The sequence below is a fragment of the Cyanistes caeruleus genome, chromosome 21, assembly GCF_971803275.1.
Source record: "Cyanistes caeruleus chromosome 21, bCyaCae1.hap1.1, whole genome shotgun sequence".
Lineage (NCBI taxonomy): Eukaryota > Metazoa > Chordata > Aves > Passeriformes > Paridae > Cyanistes > Cyanistes caeruleus.
In genome coordinates this window covers 4279304-4291807 of record NC_141721.1, presented here as the reverse complement: position 1 = coordinate 4291807, position 12504 = coordinate 4279304, and the positions used below count along the sequence as shown (strand labels likewise).

Sequence of the window (12504 nt, the reverse complement as noted above, 5' to 3'; positions counted from 1 at the left end):
ATTTTTTTCCCCTGTAAAATTAACCCTGCAGGCTTGTTACACATGTTTTCATTAGGGACTGTGAGCAGTGGGGATATTCGATGAATTAGAAGCAGCCCTTTAGTCTTTGAGTTTAACTTTGTATTTCAAGTTCTTTTATGCTGATAAAGCCCTAATTTGATCCCCCCCACACCCCTCCATTAATTTAAAACGTGCCACAGCCTCCTCACACTGAAACTGAGGGCTGGAAACCCGAATTCACTGCTGCCAATTCCCATGCAAAGCAGATAAAAGCCTGGAGTTCAGAGCCTTTGATAGCAGCTGGTGCTAATTCTGGTGTGCAGCCCTGCTCTGCTCCGTGGAGCGCATGCCTCTCACATGGCTGTGATCCACACAGCTGCCAAGCTGCCTTTAAGGGAGCTGGAAAGACACCACAGGGTTGCCCCTTTATTATTTTGTTATTTTAATATTTTATTGTGCTATTATTCTTTTATGATGTTATTATTTATTTTTAAATTTTTATTTTATTTTATTCTTTCTCTTCCTAAGTGTGACAGATGCCATCTTAGCCAGCGCTGAGGCTCCCACCTTCAAGGGCACAACGTGCTACAGCAGGAGCTGTAATATCCCAGGGATATTTATGGGAATAACAGAGGCTGTTAAAGGATCACAGAGCTCAGCACAGAGAGGGCCTGGCCCTTCTGCTAGCCCCACCTCACAATGCTCTGGCCATGCTCACAAACTGGCTGTAATTACGTGTGGCTGGGCCAGGAGCCCACGAGACAAGGGGAATGTGAGTCCCCTTTGAAGGTTTTTTCCATCCCTTGGGAGCCCAGACCTTTGGAGAACAGCCTGAGCTATTTCCAGCCCTGGGATTCATTAAACTCGTGTCACTGCGTCAAGGTTTGGGCTTCCATTGAGCTTCCCAGCTTGGCAGAACACAGAGTGATTTAATGATGGATCCACTCGGGGGCTGGAGGGAAAGTTGAAGGAACAGGAACAAATACTTGACTGGCATAAATCCATGGAATTGTTTGACATCCAGTGGAAATCTGACATGAAGCCAAGTCCCCTGTCACACAGATGTGTTACTGAAATTGAACCTAAGTGGCAAAAGATTCACACTGACACATTAATGGAGGAGAACATGCACAGCCCTTGTTCTTCTGCAGCCCACCACAGGATGGTTTCCCTCGTTATATTTTGCACTGCTGCAGCTTCCCCAGATCTACAATCCCCAGCTGATTTCACCCCTCTCCACAGTAAACTACACTGCTGCCTAATGCACCAGATGTAAGAATATTTTCTGATAACCACAGAGACTTCTCCTCTTATTAAGACTTTCCCTTGAGTCACTGCACATTAATATTACCCATCTGTGGTATTTATCCTCTCTCAATATGCAGACACTTATCCTGTCCCTTGTAGTTGTTACTTTGCCAAGCTGTACATAATTAGATGTTTCGATTCTCTCCTCGTTAATCAGACCCTTTGAACTGCCTGTAGCTCCAACAACGTTGCTGAACTTCCCAGGTTTGTCAGCAGCCCTGTCCTGAGGAGGTGAGCGGGGCTGAGAGCAGTGTCCCAGCTGTGTCCCAGAGGAAGGGAGCGTGACCCTGTGCCTGCAGTGCCCTCAGCCTGGCTCTGCAGCCACAGCACAGCTCAACTTTTCCCCTCTCTAATCCCCAGATCCCTTCTGATCATTTTCTGCCTCGTGAGTCCTCCAAGGCTCTGTTGAAGATGATGGAGATCTTTTCTGCCAGCTCAGTGCCCTGCTCCCTCCCTCCTACCACTCATCTCACAGATCAAGTTATTAACTGGGAGCGCGATTGGCAGGCAGGGGCAGAGACACGGATAGGGAATGAAAGGCACGCACAGAATTTGTATGCAAGTTTAGCTCCTCTGCTCACTCTGGCATTGGCATTGCCTCAGAACCTAGTTCAGTATTCTCCCTGCTGAGAATTTGTTTCTGGAAACCTGTCCTGCCTAATTTCCTAAACTTCCCAAAGCTATATCCTTTGGAAAAAAAAAGAAAAAGCTCCTCAGCTTCCTTCTCTAACTGCCCTCTACTAAAGAGCTTTTCCTTGATCCTTCCCAGCTGCTCACAACCTGCTGCCTGGATTAACCTTTTCCTTGCTGGCAGAGGCAAAATCCACCCTCTGCTCTTCCTGGGAGCAGACTTGGGCCAGGAACTATCACAACTGATGTGAAACCTCTGCTTGGATTAGTGGGAATTCAGCTGGACAAGATCTGGATGTGAATTTTTATTAGAAGGTTCTTGGCATCTGCTGAGAAAACTTTGGTACCCTCTCCCCAAACTGGTCTGATAAAAAGCCACCAGGACTGGAGCTCTGTCTTTTACAGGGGCTGTAAAAAGATCAGGAGTGGTCTGGAAATTCTGCTGTTAGAACAGTTTTGGAAGCTGGAACTGGATAAAAAGCGCTGCAGCTTGGGCTGCCTGGGTTTCCCTGTCATTTCCATCCTTCTCATGCTGCTGTCTCTCATCCCCGCTGTGGATGCTCTGAGATTTCTTAGAGGCTGAATCTCACCACCTCAGCTGCCAACACCTTATCTCAGCAGCTCAGCCAAGCACGGGGACTTGGCACAGGTGACAAAGGCTGAGATGTGGCTGCTAATTGTGTTCATGCTGCTTTTCCATAGGATGGCAGGGCCTGAGAAGTGACAGACTTAAAAAAAAAGCTTAAACCTAAAAAAATCCCTGACCCACAGATTACCTAACAAGTCTTCAGTGATTTGGAAAGGGAAAGGAAACCTGTTCCTGAGTATTTTCCCAAATTAAAGGAAGAAAAGAAGTGTAAGAGCATGTCAGAAGCAAAAGATGCTGAGAGGCGAGAGAGCAGCAATAATCCAGAGGAGGCTGAGCTTCTCCTGTGGGATATAAAGCCCTGGGTTCAAGGCCTGCCTGCAGAACAGGGCTGCTGATAGCACGGCAGGACAAATCCCCCTGGGATGGCAGGAGCTGCCTTAGCAGAGCCTCCCCCTCACCCAGCAGGGCTGGGAGGGCATCCTGCCCTCGGACATCCCACACGGCCGGGCTTGGAGCGAATCCTGCCCTCAGAGATCCCACACGCCCGGGCTGGGAGCGAATCCTGCCCTCAGAGATCCCACACGGCCGGGCTGGGAGCGAATCCTGCCCTCGGACATCCCACACGGCCGGGCTTGGAGCAAATCCTGCCCTCAGAGATCCCACACGGCCGGGCTTGGAGCAAATCCTGCCCTCAGAGATCCCACACGCCCGGGCTGGGAGCGAATCCTGCCCTCGGACATCCCACACGGCCGGGCTGGGAGGGAATCCTGCCCTCGGACATCCCACACGGCCGGGCATGGAGCAAATCCTGCCCTCAGAGATCCCACATGGCCGGGCTTGGAGCAAATCCTGCCCTCAGAGATCCCACATGGCCGGGCTTGGAGCGAATCCTGCCCTCGGACATCCCACACGCCCGGGCATGGAGCAAATCCTGCCCTCGGACATCCCACACGGCCGGGCATGGAGCAAATCCTGCCCTCGGACATCCCACACGGCCGGGCTAGGAGAGACAAACAGGCCCTTCAGTGCCGGCCTGGCAAGGGGATGGAGGAGCCCAGGACAGGGAACAGGGCTGTGGGGAGGGTGAGGATGAGGATGAGGATGAGGAGGATGAGGATGAGGATAGGATGAGGATGAGGATGAGGATGAGGATGAGGATGAGGATGAGGGTGAGGGTGAGGATGAGGATGAGGATGAGGATGAGGATGAGGATGAGGATGAGGATGAGGATGAGGATGAGGATGAGGATGAGGATGAGGGTGAGGATGAGGGTGAGGATGAGGACGAGGAGGATGAGGATGAGGATGAGGATGAGGGTGAGGATGAGGGTGAGGATGAGGATGAGGAGGATGAGGATGAAGATGAGGATGAGGATGAGGATGAGGATGAGGATGAAGATGAGGATGAGGATGAGGATGAGGGTGAGGGTGAGGATGAGGATGAGGATGAGGATGAGGGTGAGGATGAGGGTGAGGATGAGGGTGAGGATGAGGGTGAGAATGAGGATGAGGATGAGGATGAGGATGAGGATGAGGATGAGGAGCAGTGAGCAGCTGCCCTGGAGACAGATGATGGTAGTGCCTGGTGTTTGTCAGCGAGCACAGCGGCAGCCGCGGCCCGGCCTGGCTCAGGCCTGTCGTCTCCCAGCAGGCTGCCAAGGGATTTACATCAGAACGGGCCTATTTTAACTCTGCTTCCCTGGCTCCTGACAAGATACAATATTTTTGATTAAACAGCTTCCCAGGCAGGAGCCGCTGCCTTAAACCACTCGCACTTTCTGTGACCCCGTGCGATCTCATTAGCAGCCCCCTCAGACATTTCTGCTGGTGTCTGGAATTCCTCTCATCCTCCCTCCTCCAAACGAGCTCTTCAGGGTAGGGCAGGGCTCTCCTCACCACCACGCTGTGTCCATGCAGTTCCCAACCCTGAGCAGGGCATTCCATCAGCCTTTCTGCCTCTCTCCAAGCCCAGCAGTCCCGAGAGAGGCTTTTCTCCAGCTGCTTCCCTCCCTCACTCCTCCTCCTTTCCTCCCCTTTCAGTCCTCGAGCTGCCTTTCCAGTTTCTCTGGATCTCACACCATCTGTCTCTCTCCTTGCTGCTGTCTCTTTTTTTCCCCTCCTCTACTGACCAGCCCAACAGAGAGAGATAAATCTCCCAAGCCAAGGAGACCACGTCCTCCATATATATTTGTGTGACAGTCAGATGCCACGGCGACAAAGATCAAAGCCAGCAGCGAGCTGGACGGAGAGATTCAATAACAGCACAGAGTTGGATTGATAGGAACAAGGCAAATGGATAGTTCTGATTTTACTAGATTATTGACTGCACAACAGAGGCAAAAAAAAGGTTTCCCAGCAGCATGGCTTAGAGAGCAACTCCTCCCAGTGCAGGCCAGGCGAACAAAAGGAGTGAAATACGGGAGAGGGAGCACTCGGGGGCACAGCTGACGGTGCCATCATCTGCGTGAGGAATGGGCCTCCCTGCAGGATCAACCACCTGGAATAAGGATGGAAAAAGGTGAGATCTGCTTTTGGTGAGCCTGAAGAGAGCTGGGCTGTGCAGAGAATTGGGGCACACTCCCACATATCTCCCCTGTTCTATTGGGGCACCAGAGGAGGATTCCTGTCTCTCAGAAGAGTTCTGCTGGCACAGAGTTCTGAGTTCTGGGGACAGCACAGAACTGTGAGGGATGCTTTGGGTGGTGTTGCTCTCCAGTCTGACTCTAAACACAGGGCATGGCTGATCCGTGGCTGATCCTCTGCACTGGACATATCCTCGCTGCTCTTTAGCCTGTTTAATGTTGGGAACTGAAAATCTATGAGGTGTGCACATGCTTCCCAGAGGAATCTGGGTCAGGACAAGAAATCATCTTTGGTTCTGGTTCTTTACTGCCCTCAGTAAAGATCTCTCAGTGCAGCTAACGCTGCCTTCTCCCACGATCACATTTGGCACACAGATTATTTCCTTACAGCCCTTCTGGGGGAGAGGGAGAAATTGAGATGCAGAGCTCACCCAGCCAGAGTTCACCCTCAAAAACATCCTGGAGAGGCTCACAGTGATGGCTGGGGGGGATAAGGGCTGCAAAGGGAGATCAGGTATGAGCCAAAGGGGTGGTGACAAACCCCACAGTCCCCACCAGGTATGGAGAATCAAGAGCCAGGAAGATTTTTCTTCTTGTGATGTTCCCTCCGAGCTTTTCCAGCCACCCAGGCCAGACCAGCAGCTCAGCTCCAGCCACGTCTCTGGAGCACCTGCAGCACCTGGTAAGAACAGCCAGGAAATTACAGGAGAGGCTTCAAATTTGGATTGTGCTTCAGAACAGGTTTCCTGATAGGGAATGTCCTGGAAACTGCAGGAGGATGGGGGCTGGCCTCCAAAAAGAGCGACTAGCCCAGCCCTGAAGAGGAGAATCCAGAACAGAGGAGCGAGGATCAAACCACTTCACCCCAAGACCTGCAAGAAGTGGCAGCATTTAGCAAATATTAAATAAACAAAACCATCAGGGAGCTGCTAAAACATCTCTCTGAGAGCCTGGAAACCTGTAGAGGGGGTCAGGAGTGATGTGGAGCCATTCAGAGCGCTGAACTGTATTAATTGGAACACCAGCAGGTTGAGAAGTTGGGATGGGGGAATGGATATGGGGTGTGAAGGATATTTCATTTCTCTGCGATTAATTTTAGGCAATTAGCACCCATCCCGAGAAGGGGGGGAGCTGTTAAGTGCTGAGTAACAAGAGTGTGAGCTCAAGTGTGAAGAGGTACAAGCAGGAACAGAGAGCCCCTTTCAGCAACATCTCTGTCAAGACTCCGAGATGGAAAAACACCGTGAAATTATTTCTCCTGCATTCTGGGAAAGGAAGGAAATCTTACAGTGCAAACACACTAATGGGCTACACAGGGATCTGAAGGAGGATTGGTGAGGTATTAGAGCAGGCTGCATTAGGGGGGGAAAAAAAAAAAGCAAGAAAAGAGACAGGATTTTCAGGGAGATTTTATCCAAATCGATTAAGTGGGAATGTAAAGGGGCAGCATTCCATGGGGATGGAGCTGGTAATTGGCCCACGCAAGCCCAAACAGGGAAAAGCACTCAAAATGCAGGCTGGAAGGGGAGCACGTGGCTGCCAGGTTCCCTTCAGGCAGGATCCAGGAGAGACCACGGGGAGAAAAGTTTCTCCTGTGCTAATCCTGTGCACATATCCAGATCCCTCCTTAAAAATCCCTGCTGCTGCAGCACCTGGAAACACTGCCAGTGTCAAAGCAGGAGTATCCCAGGAATCCTGGGGTGGCTGTGTCCCATGCAGGGCCCTGTGTCCCCTTGTGTCCCCTTGTGTCCCCTTACCAGACTGAGCTCTCTGGGGTGGGAAATGTGCTCCAGGTGGAGGGTTCAGGTCCTGAGGAGAGGTGAGGGAAGGCAGCACATGAGCTCTCAGCAGGTTGAGAGGGGCACTGCCTCACCCAGAATGCAGAATAAAAACCAGGGACTGGGGTGAGAGCAGGTCCAGGGGGGAACAGACCCCACACTGGGGCTGGGACAGTGTCAGAGAGAGATTGTCACCCAAATCTGTGTGATTCTGATTTGTTCCCTCAAGGACAGCAAAGAAACCACTCATTTCTGCATTTGTGTTTCCCTCTTTTAGAAAAGAAATGCAAAGTCAGACCAAGAGAAGAAGAAAAAAAAAAAAAAGAAAAGCATCCCACACGACCAAATCAGTTTTTAAAATGCACATTTTAAAAAAAAAACCACATGTGAGTTGGGAGGGATTCATTAAATGCAGCTCCTGACTGCTCTCAAATAACCCCAGTGGACAAACTTGACAATAAGATGGGACAGGGACGAGGAAACTGCTCCTGGAAAATGTTTCCTCTGTCTCTGAGGGTTCACAGGTAACACTGACTCCACTCACAGCTCAAGAGCTGGACAAGACTAGGATCATAAGGGGGAAAAAAAATGTTATTTCTTTATTCTCAATATAAAATTGCTCTGGAAAGTGCAAACCAGACTGAGAGTCACCTCCTGCTGTCCAGGTGGAACCAGCAGCAGCTCCGTGGGGATCCTGGTTCTGCCCTGGTGTAACTTCCTGCTGTCCTGGAGAACAGGGAGGGCTCTCCTGGAAGGATCAGGGCTGAATTTTGGCACCTCTGGCTCTAAAATCTAAAATCTCCTAGCACTATGTTCACATTTCTGGTTGTCTTTTCTGTCAAGCAATCACAAAAAATGAAAAAGAATGTTTGGAAATTATTAATCGGTGTTTTAATGAATGACTAATCAATGCTTACAGATTACTGGAAAGCCCAAACAGTCAATAGGTTGCTCATAATATTCTGTAATACCTTCTCCTGACATGCTTATAATCACCTGCTAAATTACACTCTTCGTGTCTTTAATGCCTATTAATCATTTATTAATCTTTTATAAGCCACTTGCAAATGAAAGCAGAATATAAACCGTGAGATCCTTTCCGTTCTACCAGCCATGAGCACCGTGAGTTTTTGGGGGTTTAAGGAAGGATCCATCAAGCAGAAACATGATTTGAGCCCAGTCCTAAGTCTTTGTGGCTTTCTGGGCCATGGGTAATTCGCTACCTTGGGCAGGATTTGAGGGAGAGCAGGACTGGCAAGGGCAGCTGAGGGTTTTGTGGTTCAGGTGATGTCAAAGTGGTGCTCGGAAAAGATGAAATTGTCACGTTCACAAAAGCTTCATGGAGAAAATCCTCACAGGGAGAGAGAGGGAGGAATTAACTTCAAGGCTTAAAGCAAAGAAAGGGAAAAAATCTCCTCTGTGTAAGGACAGAGGATTGAAGCAAATGGACCACGGGTAGGGGAAAATAACTGAAAATTGGTTCGGGTAATCACAGGAAAATCAAAAGATGCTCCAACATAAAGTATGAGCAGAAGAACTGGTAACATAACACATCTATTTCTCCTCTCAGATAGGACCCATTTTTATAAAAATACCTTTGTATTTGTGAGATCAGACCAGGGTTGCTGGAGCCAGGAAAAGCTCCATCAGCAGATCCCAGAGGCTGCCATGGAATTCTCTCCCCAATTACTGATAACCGCAATTACCCACAACAGCCCCCTTTTACCAGTGCCAGGGAGGAGCTGTGCAGGATGAGTTACAGCAGCACCATCACAACCATCTCAGGCACTCAGGAGCACTTTGTGCAATCCTCTCCTCTCTGGAGCCAGCAGCTGCAAGTTCACTCAGGTGATTTCTCCCCAAGCCCGGTGCTGAGGATTTAAGCAGTGTCTGAGCTGTAAATCTGCCCAGTCAGGCAGAGCCACGTGTACACAAAGTGGATTGAAATGCCTCCTTTCCTTTGGGAAAAGCCTCCTGCCTGCCCCCAGCCTTGGGGAACTGTCTCACTTTTCACCAATACTCTCAAAACTGTGCAAGAAGCCACTGAATGCTCTAATTTCCTGCTGGGCACAAGAGGAGATTCATGGGGAGACCCCGGCACAGAGGCTCCCCCATCCCTGGAAGTGTCCAAGGCCAGGTTGGATGGGGTTTGGAACAACCTGGGATAAGGAAAGTGTCCCTGTGATGCCTCAGGATTTAGCTTTTATATATTTCAGATCCTGCTTTAGCGTATAACACTAAAACTCCATAACCTGTCAGCTGCTGTTCTCCTGTTTTATTCAGACAAAACAATTCCTCTGGGCCTGAAACTCAAGGACACCTTTTTGTCTCAGACCCCAAGAGATGTAAACAAAAAGAATTGAGGGGAAGGAAACCTGCAGTAAATGACTTCATTACCTGCAGCTGTAATTGGAGAATTAACCCCTGATATGTAAATGGATCAAACTCCAATTGTGGGAAAAGCTGGTGACCATCATCTGCTTTGGGTGTAGCCCCTCTCAGAGGCTTCTGACTGCCCTGGGTGTATCTATTGAAGGTCTTTAATAAATATTATTTAATAAATACCCACTTTTATTCTCTGAATCTTGTCTAGCCTCTGTTCCAGGCAGCCACTCCATCAGTTTGATGACAAGAGACAAGAGGGGATCCCCCCATGGAGAAGGGATGAGCTTCAAATTCCCTTCCACCCCAAGCCATCCATGATTCCATGATTCTGGGATTAAGGAGGTGTCATCCCATGTCACTCCTCCTTGATCCAGCACATCCTTGTGCCCTAGTTAATTTGCATTAATTTCACTCCCTCATTTCATGCCCTGCTCCCTTCTCTCTTCAGGGCTGGTTTTGGGTGCTGTGCTGCATAACATCCCGAAGATGTGCACGTGGAGGAGCAAACCCTGTGAGGAGGAGAAGAAATCTGAGCCTAAATTAAAAAGAAAACATAAAAATAATAAAATACAATCCCCTTGATCAGTATGCCTGTCATTTTAGTGGCACTAAATACATTAAAATGGGATCTGCACACCAACTTAATTAAATGAGCCAATTGGAAGTTGCTGCCAAGTATTAGTTTAAGGTAGAAAATACACTTATTTTGGAGCTTATGCAGATTGAATTTGTGGGGCCTTGTGGGAAATGCTAAGCTTTTTTTTTTTCTTTCTTTTTTTTTTTTTTTTAAGGCTCACAGTTTGGAAATTTATTGCAGTGATCTGAATTTTGTTTCATTATGAGTGTCAAGCACAATCACAGTTAGAAGAAGCCTCTTGGCTGCTTCCCAGGATACAACATCACTTGGAAATTGATCTTTTCTTCCAAAGTGCTGCGGAAACGGATCCGGCTCTGCGTGCCTGGGGCCAGGAGATGTGGTTTTGGCCACCAAGGAGATGTTCCAGACTCTGGAAACATTAAATGGGAGCTGATATCTGGTGGCCAGTGTCACTGTGGGTGACACTTTGCTGGTCCTGCCAGCTGCAGTGTGATTACTGGAATTCATCACGCATCCCGGCCTTTCCCGAGCCGAGCCACGCCGCAATCAGGAATTAGCTGAGGAGCAGAACAATTGATTTGAAGCTATTTCTGTAAATCAAACTGCCCATTCCAGCTCTCTGACAGCCTCACCTGGGGCTGTGTCACCTCGCTGGCACAGCACGAGCCAAGGATGCTCCAAGCTGAGGAAAAAGAAGTGATTTCAGAGGCAAATTCATGGAGCTGGACTCAGATTTTTTTCCCCTAATAAAATTCAACCACTTTGCCCCTGCACTTTTTGCATTTCTTTGACCCAGAATTAAATGAATTATTATTTTTCAGTGATGTATTTCAAGATCTGAGTGTGTTTTTTTTAAAGAAGTTACAAACTGATGAAATGTCTCTCTTCTCAAATATCAGAGGTTTTGATTTTTTTTTTCCCCCTGATGTTTCTTTTCTACCCCACTTTGAGAAGAATAATTTGGGGAAATCAGTGTGGATTCAAAAAGCCTTCATCTGATGTAATTTTCCCCAAATTTCAGTGTTTAGATAATATTTCAGAACTGGGAGGCTGCTAGGTCAAAAATCAAGGGGGAAAAGTCTCTATGGTGCTTTTTTTTCCCCTCGTTTTCATTATGTGGCTGTTTGTAATCTTCACCTGGAGGAAGTTTTAAATGAAACTGCCCCCTGCTGCTGGGGGCTCGGAGGTGGCTGTTGGGATGAGGTTTCCAGCATGGTCCAGGTGAATTTTAATGGGATTTGAAAGGTCAAACCCGAGCTCCAGACACCCCATAGCTGTGCAGAACATGGCAAGTGCTGGAGTTCAGCTCATCTTTCCACAAGGCAGCTGATTTACCCCACTGTGGCAACGCCAGCTCGGAGATTTCTGCTGATCTCTGCTCAGGCCGAGCCTGTTCCTCACTTCACTGACAGGAGCTCAACCCAGAATGACCCATCCTCCCTACACCTGCCAAAAAAGCACACAGAACAGGAAGTCTGGCCTCACAGGGATGTTGGGAAGGCCAGCAGCACGGCCAGGGAGAGCAGCCAGGCCGGGCTGTTGGGCTGGATGTGCACCACACACAGAGCTGCCTCTGCCAGGGACAAGCCATGCAGCACAGGGACACGGTGTCCAGCTGCCCTCCCACTGCTCACCACTGGCTGAGTCTCTCCAGATCTCTCCCTTTTTGTCTCACAGTGCTCTGTCACACCATCTGTTTGTGCTGCAGGACCTGGTTTATAAAGGAATAGCAGGAATTTCCATCTGTGGCATCTTCTTGTGCCTTTGCTCCAATCCATCTCTTCTCCCAGGTGGATGGGAGTTATCAGGCTAAACACAGACTTCGTGTTTACCCTGCTCAAGTCACCTTGGGAGTCTCAAAAGCAGCGCTGGCCCTGCTAGCAGAGACAGGAGAGTGATGTCTCTTCTCTAAAATGGGCACCAGCAGCTGAGCACATGAATCAAAGTGCACACTTTTCTCTCCAGAGCATGCAGAGAGTGTGAGCAGATGGATCTTTCTCTTCTCCTCTCCTCTCCTCTCCTCTCCTCTCCTCTCCTCTCCTCTCCTCTCCTCTCCTCTCCTCTCCTCTCCTCTCCTCTCCTCTCCTCTCCTCTCCTCTCCTCTCCTCTCCTCTCCTCTCCTCTGTCTCTGCTCCTCTCTTCCCCTCTTTTCTCCTCTTTTCCCTGACTGAGTCCCACTGGACACACACTCCCAGCACTGAGATGTTGTTATCTTCATTCCATTGCCTGCTGACCCCTCGAGGAAAAGCCAACTTCAAACCAGAGCAGCAGCTTTGAACCCACCTCTGCTGCCTGTGTTCAGTCCAAGCAGCTCGGGGTATTTGTTTTAACTGCTTCTGCTGATGAATGGTTTCTCTGCTTGCCACGGGTGAGTGAGCAGCACTGCTCACTGCAGGCCCATGGAAAACGCTGGGAGAAGCTGTGAGATTGTGTACTGACCTTTCAGCAAACACGTGTGCCAGGAAACACCAGCCAGGCAGCGAATGTTAAACAAGCCACAGCCAGCCCTGCATTTCCTATTACCCCAAAGTCTGAATCCTGAGTCCAGCCCTGCATCTGCAATGATTCCTAGTTCTTCTCTTCCACGCTGGACTTTGGGGGCTTGTCCAGCCTGGTGACTTTCTGAGCTGACAGC

At 49.2% G+C, this 12504-nt stretch overlaps 1 long non-coding RNA gene across 1 annotated transcript; it reads left to right on the top strand.

Moving 5' to 3' along the window:
* The first annotated feature begins 3536 nt into the window (after nt 1–3536).
* On the top strand, nt 3537–7769 carry LOC147649613 (uncharacterized). Its single transcript, XR_015278475.1, has 2 exons — nt 3537–3702; nt 3894–7769. It is a non-coding gene; the product is annotated as an uncharacterized LOC147649613 (long non-coding RNA).
* The last annotated feature ends 4735 nt before the right edge of the window (nt 7770–12504 follow it).